The sequence below is a fragment of the Sus scrofa genome, chromosome 5 (assembly GCF_054392235.1).
Source record: "Sus scrofa isolate SSC_HxYL_T2T_F1_AM1 chromosome 5, Sscrofa_HxYL_maternal_Yorkshire_Landrace_v2.0, whole genome shotgun sequence".
NCBI lineage: Eukaryota > Metazoa > Chordata > Mammalia > Artiodactyla > Suidae > Sus > Sus scrofa.
In genome coordinates this window covers 91,327,210-91,345,467 of record NC_139387.1, presented here as the reverse complement: position 1 = coordinate 91,345,467, position 18,258 = coordinate 91,327,210, and positions in this window count along the sequence as shown.

Below are 18,258 nucleotides of genomic sequence, written 5' to 3'. Positions count from 1 at the left end.
CTCCCCTGCCTGTGTGCTACTTTGAAAACCTATGGGTGGGTCCTGGGTCCCACGGGTGACCCAGTACACAGCCCACCGAAAAATGTAGCCTTGTCTCCCAACTATTTTTTTCTTACAAAGAGGAACCCCTGGAATTCTAAAAAATAAATTTTCACCATCTCTTTTTATTTTCCACTGAGGAAAAAAGCTAGCATCCTGATAAACGTATTGCACAATCTCTCAGCGGGGTCACTAAGTAGACACAAAGAATACAATATCCACATTTGGATATCTCAAATCATCTTTCTCCCGGTCGATCCAAATCTACCTCCAGGGTCAATCCCAATATACCTCCTTCTTACACCCCATCCTTTATTTCTGTCTTTCTCCCACACAGGGGTCATAAACTTTTTCAGTAAAGGGCCAGAGAGTAAAAATCTTGCCCCTTTCTTCACATGAAAATAAATAAATAAATATATACATAAATAAACCATGGTTTGTAGGTTTTTTTAATGTCTATGTATACTTTATGGATCAATGAATAGGAATGGGAATTAGTTGCCTGAAACAACTTGCAAATAAAGCTCAGCTGAACATGAAAAAATTGAATAGTTATTTAAACTATAATTGTCCAGCATACATATGCTTTTTAATTCTCTTACAATAACAAAGAAACATGTGCAACCAATTCTCTATTTATTTGCCATAATCCAAAGTCCTCCCACCTGCCATATTCATGGACCAGCTTCTTCCTATTACCCAGCTGAGGTCCCAGCCTGCCAATTGGGGGACCAAGCTGGGCTGGATTTGCAGCCAAGAACAGAAGGGGGAGTAATTGTGAGATTTTTCCTGGACTCAGTAGCTAATATTATCTGACTAAATGTGTGTGTGTCTTCTTCTACATTGGTACCTAAATACTTTCCACAACACTCTTTCCATTATATCAAAAATTATGGTTTTGTAATTTTTAAAAAGCACTAGAATTGTGGTCAGAAGACCTGGGTTTCAATTCTGGAGTGACCTCTTCTTAGCTTAGAAAACTTCTAGCGCCATCAGGATCCACAGAGAAGTATAATACATACCTTTACAAGTATATCCTTTTGCTACAGCTGCCATAACAAAGTACCACAAACTGGGTGGCTTAAAACAATAGAAATTTATTTCCTCACAATTCTGGAGGCTAGGATCCGAGATCAAGTCGAAGGCAGGGTTGGTTTCTTTTGAGGCAGCTATCTATGGCTTCTAGATGGCCGTCTTCTCCCTACGCATCACGTAGACTTCCTCTTGTGTGCATACATCCTAATCTCTTCCTATAAGGACACCAGGCATATTGAATTAGGGCCCATTCTAATAACCCCTTTGTAACTTGATTGCTTATTTGAAGACCCTATCTCCTAATACAATTACATTCTGAGGTAATGGGCCATTTGAATTTGAAAGGAACACAATACAGTCCATAATAAGGTTCGTAGATGTTTTGACGATCTGATTACATGAAACTAAAAAAGTGAAGGTATTTGACTTTTAGTAGGTGTTCAATAAATGCCAGCTAAATCTAAACAAGTAATTTTTCCTTTCTTCTGCTGCACCAGTGGCAAATGAACGTTCCTGGGCCACAGATGGGATCAAATCCAAGCCACAGTTGCGACCTACACCGCAGCTGCAGTAATGCCCAATCCTTAACCCAGAGCTGGGCCAGGGATCGAATAGGCAGTGCCACAGCAGACACTCCTAAACAAGTAATTTTTAAAGTACCCATTTTATATTTGCTATAATTTTCATAGTATGCATATCTAATGTAATGTTATCCAGAAACATGTGATGTTGGAGGTAAATTTGAAATAAGAAATCTGTACTTCCTAGGAGTTCCCGTTGTGGCACAGCGGAAATGAATCTGACTAGGAACCATGAGGTTGTGGATTCGATTCCCAGTCTCACTCAGGGGTTAAGGATCTAGTGTTGCCTTGAGCTGTGGCCAGCCGCTACACCTCCGATTAGACCCCTAGTCTGGGAACCTCCATACGCCACAGGTGAGGCCCTAAAAAGACAAAACAAACAAACAAAGAAAAGAAATCTGTACTTCCTATAGGGATACATAACCACAATCCTGTAATAATGAAATCGCAGTGAGCTGCGGGGTAGGTGGTAGATGTGGCTCAGATCCTGCGTTTGCTTGTGGCTGTGGCGCAGGCGGCAGTTACAGCTCTGATTGGACCCTTAGCCTGGGAACTTCCATATGCCATAGCTGCATCCCTGAAAAGCACAAAAGAAAGAGAGGAAGGAAGGGATTCAAAATACTTGAGGTAATTCCTTTGCTGCCTTTGAGGTTCAGCAGTAATCAAGGTGAAATTACTTACCTTCGATGTCCATGGTGTTGGAAACCACTGAAACCGCTGGATCCTGCACGAAGCAAATTTGGCGCATGTGAAAAGCACAACCACAGAGAGCTTTATCAGTACCTGCACCTGATTTTGCTCATTAACCTACGTCGCCTTCCCTAATAAAAGTCATGTGGGCTAAAGCCTAGGGGTGTTCGTTCTGCAGAACGGAGTGCCTCCTGGTGCCCCACTTTCTAGAAATAAAAGAGTCTTGTGTGTGTTGTCACACCGAGCCTTTCCTCTTCCAGGATCTGCCCTTGCCTGGCAGCGCTGGCCATGGCACATGTGATCATGCTGTTCGTGAGGCTCATAAAGTTTTCTCTTCGGGGGAATTCTTAGTATTTTAAACATCCTAGTAATTGAAATTAATTTTATTCAAGGCTTTGTTTCTCAACTAGAGTCAAACGTTTTAAGTTTGACAGCTTGACTCAGAAATCCAAAATGTGTGTAAATGTGTGCATATGTGTTTCCCATACATGTAGAAAAGCTGTGAAATTAGAAAAACCCTGTGGTAGTATTAATAAATACATTAATAATCAATAAATACTGCATCAATAAATGCATTATTGCTGTAATTCGTACATAAACATAGATGAAACTTGCAGTACTTTTGCAAGGATCTAGTCTAGGCAGGAAAGAAAAAAGATAAGGACCTCTCTAATACTCTCAATCATTTACTTAAATACTTTAAAACTATCAGCCCAATTTTATGAAGATTTTCAGTAGCTATGAAATGTCCATTTAATAAACAGCATAACATGCACTAATAGAAAAATACAGATATCCTTTAAATAAGTTTGCTCTAAGATTCTGAATGAAGGAGAGCAAAGATTAAATCATTTATAGAACTTGCCTACCTGAAACAAGAATTTCATTTGGATGTTTCCTGGTTGGAATATGGCGTTTTAGGTGAAGAAACTTACAGTAGATTGTTGCAATCCAACTTGTTAAGAAAGACATTGTAGGAGCTCCCTTGTGGTCCAGCAGGTTAAGGATTCAGTATTGCCACTGCAGTGGCTCAGGTCGCTGCTGTGGGTCCAGTCCCTGGCCCAGAAACTTCCACATGCCACAGGCACAGCCAAAAAAAAAAAGAAAGGCAGACATTGTAAATGCCTAGAATTTGGAAAAGAAGAAAAAAATGAAATTATTTTCTATTATTTATAACTATGGAGGCAGCATAGAAAAAATTCCAATGAGTCCAAAGAATGAGGGAAGGATGAGGAAATACTGATATTCAAACCGCTAGGGTAGGTAGGGACTTGGTGAAATACTTCTCTTAAGACACTGTAAAAGAGATGAGCACGTTGAAAACACCTGCCACATAAAACATGTAAAATTCATTTTATTAGATGACTTTCTTCTCCAGATATACATTTCTTATATTTTTTCAAATCTGTCAAGAGAAAAGTTTTTAAAAAATCCTCCTCTCTCCTCACCTTCAGCAAGTCCATCCCCCTACCAACAACAACAACAAAATCAAGTTTCCCATTGCTCAGAAGAGCTAAGGGTAAAAAAATCTCGTTTTCTTCCTGCCTTTTGGCTTTCAAAATCCTAGGCCCTTAGGAGAAGGATGGGGCATTTCAAATATGGAGAGCTGGGGAATTGAGAATAGTAGAGTTCCTTACCTCACCCCGTCCCTGGGATAGATAATATTCCTGGGTTAGGTTGATAGAAAAATTTCAGAGAAACAAATATACGAAAACTGAGACCACCCACACCCATGCAGCTTAAGTATTGGTACTGAGAACTGAAGTTACCTGTGTCAAGATGACTTACATTTACTTAGAACATTCTTTCCGGGGAAGACAACGCTATGGAACAGTAAATAATTTTACTGTTTCCTTCAGGAACCTCCTTAAAATGAATTGATCTGGAGCAAAGTTTGTAGAGCAGGAATCTTAGGATTCCCTTCCCTTCTTAGGCCTGTAGGGAGGGAAATGTGCTTTAAGGGAGACTATGCATTGTTTAGGACACACTTTCCTGGGTTCTGTGACTCCAATTATAAGAGGTTCTGTGTCTTTCATTGCCTACAGGCTATTTGACAGCTCTGTAAATTGTAGATAGCTGAGAGCAAGGCAACATAGTTCTTAGTTACATACTTGCAGATAGAGTGTCAGGCAGATGTCCCCTAATGTTTTAGAGAAAACATCTAGCAGAGGTAACTTCTTGTAAGACCAAAGAGGCATAGTATTGCATCTTCCCATCTTCCCATATTCCTCCTAATTCTTTAAGCCTACTTTATGTTTTGATCTGAGGCAAGTGACTACTTTCAAGACAATAGTCATAGAATAAATGGCATTTTGAAAGTAAACTTTAACTTCAAATTAATCTATGTTATATTTAGGTAAAAGGGAAACATTTTTTCTCCCCTTTCCCCTGCCAAAAAAAAAAAAAAAAATATATATATATATATATATATATATATATATATACACACACACAGCCCTAGAAATTGTTATTTGAAATTTTAAGTGATTGTAACATTTCTTCTTTAAAGTTTTGTGGGGTTTTTTTGGTCTTTTCTAGGGCCGCACCCACGGCATAGGGAAGTTCCCAGGCTAGGGGTCTAATCGGAGCTGTTGTTACTGGCCTACGCCAGAGCCACAGCAGCACCAGATCCAAGCTGCGTCTGCGACCTACACCACAGCTCACGGTAGTGCCGGATCCTTAACCCACTGATCGAGGCCAGGGATCGAACCCACAACCTCATGGTTCCTATTCGGATTCATTAACCACTGAGCCATGACAGGAACTCCAAAGTTTTTTTTTTGTTTTTTTGGTTTTTTTTAATGGCTGCATCTGTGGTATATGGAAGTTTCTGTGCCCGGGGGTTGAATCTGAGCCACAACTGCAGCAATGCCAGATCCTTTAACCCATTGTGCCAGGCCAGGGATAAAACCCACTCCTCCACAGCAACTTAGGGCACTACAGTCATATTCTTAACCCACTGTGCCACAGTAGGACCTCCTTAAATGATTTTAATACAATTGATAAAATATTATTCCAGAAAACCATTTGTGAAATGCATTATCGACAGTTGGCAATGTGTTCATTCCTTTGTTAACAGAAATGCTATTATTTAGACTGCTCCTAAAGTCATATGGTAAGAAGTCTTGGTCCAGAACAAGAAGTAAATTTAAAAATGTATTCTTCCAATAGCAGATAATGACAGATTGAGGTGGCAAAGATGATGAAAAATAGTAAATAACTAAATATAGATTTATTCATTTATACTTTCATTATATGTATAATCTATTAATTTTGACAAATAATGTACTATATTTTTCACAATGACTTGACAATTACTTCCCATAAAAATATGTCTATAATTCTAATGTAAATCCACTATGATCACAAAATTGGGGGTACAATTTTTTTTTTTTTGGCCACACCAGTGGCACATGAAAATTCCCAGGCCAGGGATAAAACCTGCAATATAGCAGTAACACAAGCTGCTGCAGTGATAAATCCAGATTCTTAACTTGCTGAGCCATAAAGAAGCTCCTGTGCAAATATATTTTTGATTACTTAAACATTCCTGAATTTATTATAGACATAGATTAAGAAATAACTAAACTTCAAATGAGTTTTATTGGAAATTTTACTGTTATATTAAATTCATAGTAACCATAATTCATAGTCTGTAACTCAAATCATGATAGGTATCAAATTATTTTAAATATGATTAAAAATTTTAAATATTATAACTATACTACATAGAGAAAATTATGTTTTGTAAAAAATGGATTGTTAGACATTTTATTTTTTTTTAATCTTTTTATTTTTCTTTTGAAGGCTATACCTGAGGCATATGGAAATTCCTGGGCTAGGGGTTGAATCAGAGCTGCAGCTGCAGGCATAGGTTAACTACGCCACAGCAACAAGGGATCCAAGCCACATCAGTGACCTATGCTGTAGCTTATGACAACAACGGATCCTTAACCCACTGAGTGAGGCCAGGGACTAAACCCACATCCTCACAGTCACTATGTTGGGTTTTTAACCCACTCAGCCACAACAGGAACACCCAGGCACTTTAAACTGATGCTTATCAGCAACAATTTATTTTCTGAATAGCAGTCAGTTTTTTTTTTTTTTTAGAGAAACTCCTGTAAAGTTTAATGTATACACTGTTAAAATCATTATGAAAGAGTAGTTATATAAAATTCACCCATTTTAAGTGTAAAGTTGTATGGTCTTAGTAAATGCATGGAGTTGTGCAACTACCACTAGAATTAAGCTTGAGAACACTTTAATCGCCCTCCTGCCCTCAAATTCCCTCATGTCCCTTTATGGTCAAGCTGTCCCTTACCCCAGGCACAAGGCAAGCACTGATGTGTTTTCTGCTGTATAATTTTTGCTTTTTCCAGAATTTCCTGTTTATATTCTATACATCTTTTGTGTCTGTTTTGGTTTTTCACTTACCATTATGTTCTTGAGGTTCTTCTACATTGTTCTGTATATCAATAGTTTATTCTGCTTTATTTCCTAAATTGTATTCTATTGAATGCATATGCCACATTTCGTTTATACATGGGCCAGCCAACAGAAATGAGTCATTTCTATTGTTTGGTTATTATGAATAATGCTGCTATAAACATTTGTGTACAAATATTTGTGTGAACATATATTTTCATTTATTCTAGGTAAACATATAGGAGTAAAATTGCTGGGTGATGTAGTAGGTGCACATTTCGGTTTTTAAGACACTGACAACTATTTTCCAGTAGCTGCACCACTTTGCATTTCCACCAGCAATGTGTGAGCGTTGTAATTGTATATCTTCACCAATACTTGGCATTTCAGCCTTTTTAATTTTAGCATATTCTAATATGTGTATAGCAGTGTCTCAGTGTGGTTTTAATTTGCAGTTCCCTAATGACCAATCAAATTGGACATCTTTTTGTTAAGTATCTGCATAGATCTTTTTCCTGTTTCTTAAAATTGAGTTGTTTATAGTATTACTGAGTTGCAAAAGTCCTTAATTAGATCTGGACACAAGTCCTTTGTCAGATATATGCTTTACAAATCTTTTTTCCCAAGCTTTAGCTTGCCTTTTCGTTTTCTTAATGGTTTCAAAAAAGCAAAAGTTTTTAATTTTTTTGAAAACTATTTATCAATCTTATAATTTATGCTTCATGTGTTTCCCCAAGATCACAAAGCTTTTTCTTCCATGCCTTGTCCTATAGGATGTATGTATTTTGACCCTTATATTTAGGTCTATGATCTATTTTCTATTAATTTTGGTGAATGGTATGAAGAAAGATCAAAGTTCATTTCTTTTCCGTGTGGATATACAGTTATTCCAAAAGCAGAAAAGCCTATTCTTTTCCAATTGGCTTTCTTTGATTCCTTTACTGAAAATCAATTGGCCACATAAGTGTGGGTCCAATTCTGGTTTCTCAATTCTGTTCCATTGATCTATATGTCTAACATTATGAGTGCTTTCATTTTTAATCCTACAGAAAAGGATAATGTTTAGAGAAAATAATCATGTTCAATACCTTCCACTGAAAGATACAATTTATCTAAATTTAAATACAATAATAGGCTAACAAGGATGATTAATCTTTATTTTTTAATTTTTATTTATTTATTTATTTATTTATTTATTTATTTATTTATTTATTGTCTTTTTGCCATTTCTAGGGCAACTCCCTCGGCATATGGAGGTTCCCAGGCTAGGAGTCAAATTGGAGCTGTAGCCTCCAGCCTATGCCACAGTCATAGCAACGCGGGATCCCAGCCGCGTCTGCAACTTACACCACAGCTCATGGCAACACCACAGCTCATGGCAACACCGGATCCCTAACCCACTGAGCAAGGCCAGGGATCAAACCCACAACCTCATGGTTCCTCATCGGATTTGTTAACCATTGAACCATAATGGGAACTTCTTTTTTTTTTTTTAATCTTTCTTTAAAATGTATTCTTTACTACACAGTTTGAAACAAAAGTGATAATTAGATCATTCTGGATTTTATTTTTCTGGATGTGGAAAAAATTAAAAGGAAAATCCTATTGTTTGAGGTAGTAAATTATTAACTACTGCGCCACTTATATTCATTAAAGAAGATTAATTTTCCAATTTAAGAGGGTTAAATAAACATGATTATGAGACAAATGAAGCATAGTAAGAACATACATAGTTCCTATAAACTGGTTAAAGTCTTCAGCCACAGATGAATTACAACCATGGTTATAAAACATTATACTAGGTGAGGTAATGATAGAATCACTGTCAGTAATTTTGAGAAATGGAGACAAACACAAGACTTGCCAGAGACTGAAGATGCATAGATGTTTCCATTTTCAAAACAAACAAACAAAAAAAGATTCCAGAAACTAAAGGCTGATAAGCACTGAAAACTGGTAAAGTCATAGAATAGATAAAGCATGTATTTTATCAACATTTTTTCAAGTGATCACTAGAAGATGAAATAGTTCTTTCATGCAAACTGAATTCCTTAAATTACATACTTGAAAATGGCTGACATAGATCCTGAGTTATTGTGGCAAGTATACAATTTTTTTTTTTAACATCAAGCAACCTCAGAAATTCCCTTGGGGTGCAGTGGGTTAAGGATCTGGCATTGCTACAGCTGTGGCAAAGGCCGAGGGTTAAATCCCTGACCCAGGAACTTCCACACGCTAAGGGTGCAGCCAAAAAGTTAAATAAATAAAGCAACCTCAAACGTTTCTCTGGGAAATTAAATAATGTAAAAGAAAATAAATGAAGTAAGAAACAATGGAATTGAAACAATTATTTTTTATGAATCATGTATAATTCCACACTTAAAAAGTAGAAAACTTTGATGAAATTGTACTCATCTCAATTTATCAAAACTGATGCCTCCTCCTCTGTGCATAAGACTAGTGATGCCAAGTATGGACTGAGAAATACCCAGGTGGAAATTGGAGTCCAGGAAAGAGTTAGGGCCAGGAAGATGAATTTGAGAATAGTCAGTATATTTGCAGTATTAAAATCCACGATAGTGGAAGAGGTCACTTGGAAAGTGAGTACGGACAGAGAAGACCAATAAGAGACTTTTGGGACACTTAGGAATATAAGAAAGGATTTATTGAGCAAGATGGAGAGGCAATAGCCAGTGAAAGGAAAAAACACAGGAGGACTGGGTCCTGAAAGCTAAATGAAGCAAGTGTTTCCAAAGGAGGAAATGTCAGATGCTTCTAGGGGATCAGATAAGATGAGGAGCAAGACCTGAAGCAAAGTAGAGATCAGACGAGAACAGTTTAAGTGGAACAATAGGGACAGAACCTGATTGGAGTTGCTTCAAGTTAAAATGAGAAGAGACCAAAAAATAAAAAAAAAAAAAAAGAATCTCACTGGCTAGAGTTGTGTCATGCACCCATTCGTAAGCCAATCACTTATAAGGGCAATGCAGCTGACTTCCTGCAGTGCATGGCTGGGTGTAGAACAGTGGGTTACCCAAACAAAACCAGAGGAAGAAGGGAAAATGGCTATTGGGTAGGCAACCAACAGTACCTCTTTCGTGAGAGGAAGAAAATATTGTAACCTGAGGAGGGGAAAAAACAATTAAATTTTCATTTTTATTAGGACATATTCTCAGATATGAAAATACTTAGGAAAAAAAATACACTACCCATACAGCTGTCCTGAAAATATTTCTTGAAAATATTATAGGTAATTGAGAGAAGAATCAAAACAACTCAAAAAGGGTAAATTATGTTATGAAAGAGCTGGTGGTAATCAATAAATCAAATAAAACAAAGTCTAATTACTTGTCTTTAATAAATAGCTCTGCAAATTATATTAAAAACTAAACACTTAAATGACATTTAAGCTAGGAACTTGAAAACAGAATATTTAGATAGGTGAAAAACTGGGGAAAGAGGGAGTTCCCACTGTGGCTTAGAGGGTTAAGAACATGACATAATGTCTGTGAGGATTCAGATTTGAGCCCTGGCCTTGCTTAGTGGGTTAAGGATCCAGTGTTGGCTCCAGCTTACTCATAGGTCACAGAGGTGGTTTGGATTGGGTGTTGCTGTGGCTGTGGTATAGGCAGGCAGCTGCAGCTCTGATTTGACCCCCAGTCCAGGAACTTTCACATGCCACAGGTGCAACCATAAAAAGAAAAAGAAAAAAAATTTGGGAAAAGAGCGTTATAGAGAGAAGGAACAACATGGGAGCACTTCCTTAAGGCTGGAGTGGAAATAAGCACAAGTTAGATTAGGCAGGAATCAGATCCTGCAGAATCTTGTGAGCCACATTAGGGATTTGGAGTTTTATTTTAAGTATATTGAAAATTGGTAATGTATTTTAAGTAGAGGAGTGACATATCTGCACTCTATTTTAAGATCATTCTGGTTACGCTTTTTAAACAGGCAGATGGGAGGCAGGGCAAGGATGGAAATTGAGAGGCTACTGAAGATAAGAAATCATGTTCCTTGGACTGGGGAGGAGTGTGAAAATGGTGAACAACGGATAAATTAAAAATGTATCTGGAGAGATTCAATAGGACCAGCTGATGGACTGAATGTACATGAGGGTGAGTTGAGGGAAATTGTAGAAACACGGATCCAGATGTTTGGCTGGGTGGGTGGGTAGTACCAAAAAGGAAAAATACCATTGTCATTGTACATGTTAACATGGGGAGAGGCAAAGGCAAAAGGGGGACCAAGAACACTATTTTGAACACTTAAACTGTGAGATGCTTGTGAACCATCCAAGTGAAGATGCTAAGAAGTTCAGAATAGTGGTCTGAGCTGGAGATACATTTTTGGGAGTCTTGGCATATAAAAGTTACCTAAAAATGCAAGAAATGAATGAGACTACCTAAGAAAAGAAAAATAAAATTCTAGCATAGAAAGGTTGGATAGAGAAGAAAATAAAGGAGATGTAAAAGCAATGATAAATACTGGAAAGAGTGTAGAGAAAAGGAAGTACTCTTACACCATTAGCAGGAATATAAATTGGAAAACCACTATGGAGAACACTATGGAGGTTCCTCAGAAACCTAAACACAGAACTACCATATGATCCAGCAATCCCACTCCTGGGCATATATCTGGACAAAACTACAATTCAAAAAGATACATGCACCCCTATGTTCACTGCAGCACTATTTACAATAACCAAGACATGGAAACAACCTAAAAACGCATAGACAGGTGAATGGATTAAGATGTGTTACAGGAGTTCCCGTCGTGGCGCAGTGGTTAACGAATCCGATTAGGAACCATGAGGTTGCGGGTTCGGTCCCTGCCCTTGCTCAGTGGGTTAACGATCCGGCGTTGCTGTGAGCTGTGGTGTAGGTTGCAGACGCGGCTTGGATCCCGCGTTGCTGTGGCTCTGGCATAGGCCGGTGGCTATAGCTCCGATTCAACCCCTAGCCTGGGAACCTCCATATGCCACGGGAGCGGCCCAAGAAATAGCAGCAACAACAACAACAACAACAACAACCAAAAGACAAAAAAAAAAAAAAAAAAAAAAAAAAAAAGATGTGTTATATATATACAATGGAATACTACTCAACCATAATAAAGAACAAAATAATGCCATTTGCAGTAACATGGATGCAATGAGAGATTCTTGTACTATGTGAAGTAAGTCAGAAAGACAAATACCGTGTGATATCACTTATATGTGGAATCTCAAATACAGCACAAATGAATTTATCTACAAAACAGAATCAGACTCACAGAGGTAGAGAACAAACTTTTGGTGGTCAAGGGAGGGAGTGGGATGGACTGAGAGTTTGGAGGCTGTAGATGCAAACAATGACATTTAGAATGTATAGGTAATGAGATCCCACTGCATAGCACAGGAAAATATATCCAGTCTCTCAGGATAGACCATGATGGAAGATAATATAAGAAAGGGAATATATATTCAGTATATGACTGGATCACTTTGCTGTATAGCAGAAATTGGCACAACATTGTAAATCAACTATAATTTAAAAAAAAAAAAGGTGAGCAGAAGAAACAAGGAATGTGAATTAAGAGGAAAACCAAGAGAGTACTGGAATCAGGGAAGCCAAAAGCAAGAAGGGAGTATTCAGTTGTGTCAAAAACTGCAGAAATTCTAGTAAGGTGAAGACATGAACATTTTCATTAGCTACAGCAACCCAGAGGCTGATGATAATGACAGGAGTTTCAGGGGAATAGTTTGGTGGAGGTAGAACTTCAGGTTGCAGTGGAATTGAGAATAAAGGGAATGGTAAGAAAGTGGAGACGGCTTGTTTCATATGTCCTCTAAGTCTGGCCATGAAGAAGACTGGAGCAATATCTTGGAGATAAGTTGGCATGAGATGAAGGCTCAAGAAAAGTTTTTTGTTTTTTACTATAAGGATGGGAGATACAAGTATATGTTGAATGCTGATAAACGATCCCATAGTAAGAGGTTGAAGATATGAGGGAGATGGGGTTTAACTGAAATCTTTAAGTCCGTTAGTAGACTGAGAGAACGGAATCTTGATGTATTCGTCAGTCAACATGGTTAGTGAGTGCTACATGTGCCAAGCTCAGCGCTGGGCACCAACGCTGTGAGAGTGAAAAAGACAGCCAATAAACCTGCCCTCAAAGACTCTACTTTCTAATGTGGAAGAAAGGAAACATGTAAACAAGTGAATCCATATACAAGATCATTTTGAATATTGATAATTGCTGTAAAGCAGTCACAAGAGGGTCCATGTGCTGGCACAAGACCATGCTCTGCAAGCCTCTTTGTATTGGCCATCAGCCGAAATCAAATGGGAGCTTCCAAACCACATGCGACTCACCCGACTCCCCTTCTCTTTCCTTTAAAACTCAAAGCCTCACCACTGCCTTTATTTCTGTGATCAAAAGAACAAATATCCTCATACCCTTGACCCCCATTTATGTCACTCATCACAATCCATGGTCTCCTCACTCTCCAGCCATTAACCCCTACACTAATCTGTACATCACCTTCCCTGATTCCATCTTCCATCCCTCTCTAGCACTCAGAGCCTTTCCATCATGAGTCCTTCTGAAACTCAATTATCAGCAAAATGTCTTCTGTACACATTCCTTTTTCCGATTTTATCTTACTGAAATCTCTCCTCTAAGGGCCTGGAGGTGGGACAGGTGTTTTGTATTAATGCTCCCAGAACATTTCCTCTCCCTCCTCTCTTGAAAAAGTCATCTTGGAATGTTGTACCATCAGACTACAGCACCCATCACCCATTCTTGTTGAAGTTATCTTCCAACCCCACATTTTAGTCCTCCTTGATATGTGAACATTTTAGCTCCTGGATCACTTTACTCTAAGACTCTTCTTGTGATTATTCTTGGGGATTTTAAGACTCTCACTGATGATCCATCCAACACCCTGGCCCCTTGGTTCTTTGGTCTCCTCTCCTCCAGTGACATTACCCTTCACTCTTGGTTAGCTACTCATTCCTAAAGTCATTCTAGATCTTTCATTAATTAAACCCTACATAATCTCAATTTCAAACACCCCACCTCCAATCCATTGCTTATACAGCTATTTCATTGTCGCTTACCCTCTTATGTCCTTACTTCTCTCTACTCAGGTGTTATGGGTTGAATTGTGTCCTCTCTAAAGTCCTTGTATCCATACCTAATACTCCCTTGTACCTATAAACGTGACCTTATTTTAATACAGGGGCTTTGCAGTTGTAATCAAGTTAAGATGAGGTCATTACAGTGGGCCTTAATCCAATATGACTGTTGTCCTTATAAAAAGAAAAATTTGAACGCCAACACTCACATAGGGAAGACAGCCATGTGAAGATTGAGGTATAGATTTGAGTTATGCTACCAGAAGCGGAAAGAAGCAAGGAAGTCTCCCCCACTACAAACTTCAGAGAGAGCATGGCCCTGCCAGCACCTTGACTGCAGACTTCTAACATCCAGAACTGTGAGAAAATACATTTCTATTATTTTTTTATATAATGATTTTTATTTTTTTCCATTGTAGTTGGTTTACAGTATTCTGTCAATTTTCTACTGTACAACAAGGTGACCCAGTTACACACACATGTTTGCATTCTTTTTTCTCACATTGTCATGCTCCATCATAAGTGACTAGACTTAGTTCCCAGTGCTACACAGCAGGATCTCATTGCTTATCCATTCCAAAGGCAATAGTCTGCACCTATTAACCCCAAGCTCCCAATAAATCCCACTCCCCCACCCCATCCCCCTTGGCAACCACAAGTCTATTCTCCAAGTCCATGAGTTTCGTGTCTATGGAAAGGTTCATTTCTGCTGTATATTACATTCCAGATACGAGTAAAATCATATGGTATTTGTCTTTCTCTTTCTGAATTACTTCACTCAGTATAAGCATCTAGTTCCATCCATGTTGCTGCAAATGGCATTGTTTTGTTCTTTTTTGTGGCTGAGTAGAATTCCATTATGTATATATACTACATCTTCCTAATCCAATCATCTGTTGATGGACATTTGGGTTGTTTACATGTCATGGCTATTGTGAATAATGCTGCATTGAACATAAGGGTGCATGTGTCTTTTTCAAGGAAAGCTTTGACCAGATATATGCCCAAGAGTGGGACTGCTGGGTCATATGGTAGTTCTATGTATAGTTTTCTAAGGTACTTCCATACTGTTTTCCATAGTGGTTGTACCAATTTACATTCCCATCAACAGTGCAGGAGGGTTCCCTTTTCTCCACATCCCTCAAGCATTTGTTATTTGTGGACTTATTAATGATGGTCATTCTGACTGGTGTGAGGTGGTACTTCATGGTAGTTTTGATTTCCGTTTCTCTAATAATCAGTGATATTGAGTGTTTTTTCATGTACTTGTTGGCCACCTGTATATCTCCTTTGGAGAAATGTCTATTCATGTCTTTTGCCCATTTTTCAATTGCACTGTTGGCTTTTTTGCTGTTAAGTTGTATAAGTTGTTTGTATATTTTAGAGATTAAGTTCTTGTCAGTTGAATCGTTTGACAATGGTTTCTCTTATTCTGTAAGTTGTCTTTTTTGTTGTTGTTATGGTTTCCTTTGCTGTGCAAAAGTTTGTCAGTTTGATTAGGTTTGGTTTATTTTTGTTTTTATTTCTGCTGCTTTGGGAGACTGACCTGAGAAAACATTTGTAAGGTTGATGTCAGAGAATGTCTTGCCTATGTTCTCTTCCAGGAGTTTGATGGTATCTTGTCTTATTTTTAAGTCTTTAAGCCATTCTGAGTTTATTTTTGTGCATGGTGTGAGGGTGTGTTCCAGTTTCATTGATTTACATGCTGCTGTCCAGGTTTCCCAGTAATACTTGCTTGAAAAACTTTTTCCCATTTTATGTTCTTGCCTCCTTTGTAGAAGATTAACTGACTATGGGTGTCTGGGTTTATTTCTGGGTTCTTTATTCTGTTCCATTGGTCTGTATGTCTGTTTTGGTACCAGTATCACCTTGTCTTGATTATTGTGGCTTTGTAATATTGCCTGAAGTCTGCAACAGTAATACCTCCTGCTTGGTTTTTGTTCCTCAGGATTGTTTTGGCAATTCTGGGGCTTTTTGTGGTTCCATATAAATTTTTGGATTGTTTGTTGTAGTTCTGTGAAATATGTCATGGGTAACTTGATAGGGATTGCATTGAATTTGTACATTGCTTTGGGTAGTATGGCCATTTTTATAATATTAATTTTTCCAACCCAGTGGTATGGAGTATCTTTCCATTTCTTTACATCTTCTTTTTTTTTTTTTTTTTTTTTTTTTTGGTCTTTTGTCTTTTTGTTGTTGTTGTTGTTGTTGCTATTTCTTGGGCCGCTCCCACGGCATGTGGAGATTCCCAGACTAGGGGTTGAATCGGAGCTGTAGCTACCGGCCTACGCCAGAGCCACAGCAACGCGGGATCCGAGCCGCGTCTGCAACCTACACCACAGCTCACGGCAACGCCGGATCGTTAACCCACTGAGCAAGGGCAGGGACTGAACCCGCAACCTCATGGCTCCTAGTCGGATTCGTTAACCACTGCGCCACGACGGGAACTCCTACATCTTCTTTAATTGCCTTCATTAATGTTTCATAGTTGTCAGCATATATGTCTTTCACCTCCTTGGTCAAATGTATTCCCAGGTGTTTGATTTTTTGGGTGCAATTTTAAAAGGTATTGTATTTTTGTATTCCTTTTCTTAGTATACAAAAATGTGACTGACTGTTAGTATACAGACATGCAACTGATTTCTGAATGTTAATCTTATATCCTGCTACTTTGCTGAATTTGTTGATTAGTTTGAGTACTTTTTGAGTTGCATCCTTAGGATTTTCAATATATAGTATCATGTTATCTGTATACAGTGACAATTTTACCTGTTCTCTTCCAATCTGGATACGTTTTATTTCTTTTGTCTGATTGCTGTGGCTAGCACTTCTAGTACTATGTTGAGTAACAGTGGTGAGAGTGGGCATACTTGTCTCATTCCAGATTTTAGTGTGAAGGCTTTCAGCTTTTCTCCATTGAGTATTATATTGGGTGTGGGTTTGTCGTAAATGGCTTTTACTTTTTTATTTTTTTTTTTTGCCTTTTTGCCTTTTTGCTATTTCTTGGCCCGCTCCTGCGACATATGGAGGTTCCCAGACTAGGGGTCGAATTGGAGCTGTAGCTGCCAGCCTACGCCAGAGCCACAGCAACTCGGGACCCGAGCTGCGTCTGCAACCTTCACCACAGCTCACAGCAACGCCAGATCCTTAACCCACTGAGCAAGGGCAGGGACCGAACCCTGCACCACGACTGGAACTCCGTAAATGGCTTTTATTATGCTAAGGTATGTTCCCTCTATACCCACTTGGGTAAGAGTTTTTATTATGAATGGATGTTGGACCTTGTCAAATGCTTTTGCTGCATCTATTGAGATGATCATGTGGTTTTTGACTTTTCTTTTGTTAATGTGGTGTATGACATTGATTGATTTGCACATGTTGAACCATCCTTGTGCACCTGGGATGAATCCCACCTGGTTGTTGTTTATGATCTTTTTTATATGTTGTTGGATTCGGTTGGCTAGGATTTTGTTGAGAATTTTTACATTTTTATTCATCAAAGATATTGGCCTATAGTTTTCTTTTTTGGTGGTATCTTTGGTTTTGGAATTAGGGTGATGGTGGCATCACTGGGAGTGTTCCTTCTTATTCAACCTTTTGAAAAAGTTTAAGGAGGATGAGTATAAGTTCCTCTTTGTATGTTTGATAGAATTTGCCTGTGAAGCCATCTGGTCCTGGACTTTTATTTGTAGGGAGTGTTTTTATGACAGATTCAATTTCATTTCTAGTGATCAGTCTGTTCAGTTGATCTATTTCTTCTTGATTCAGTTTTGGCAGGCTGTAAGTCTCTAGAAAGTTGTCCATTTCTTCTAGGTTGTCAGATTCATTGGCGTACAATTGTTCATAGTATTATCTCATGGTTTTTTGTATTTCTGTAGTATCTGTTCTGACTTCTTTTTCATTTATTTTGTTTATTTGGGTTTTTTCCTCTCCTCTTCTTGGTGAGTCTAGCCAGAGGTTTGTCAATTTTGTTTACCTTTTCAAAGAACCAGCTCTTGGTTTTATTGATTTTTCTATTTTTTTAAGCTCTTTTTTATTGATTTCCTCTGATATTTATGATTTCCTTCCTTCTGCCAACTTTAGGTTTTGTTTTTCTTTTTCTAATTCATTTAGGTGGTGGATTAAGCTGTCAATCTGAGATTTTTCTCCTTTTTTGAGGAAAGCCTGTATAGCTATGAATTTCCCTCTGAGCACTGCTTTTGCAGCATCCGATAGATTTTGAGTGGATACATCTTCATTATCATTTGTCTCGAGGTATTTTTTAATTTCCTTCTTGATTTCCTCATTGACCCATTGGTTTTTTAGTGGCATGTTGTTTAGTCTCCATGTAGTCAGCTTTTTCTCATTTCTTTTCCTATGGTTGATTTCTA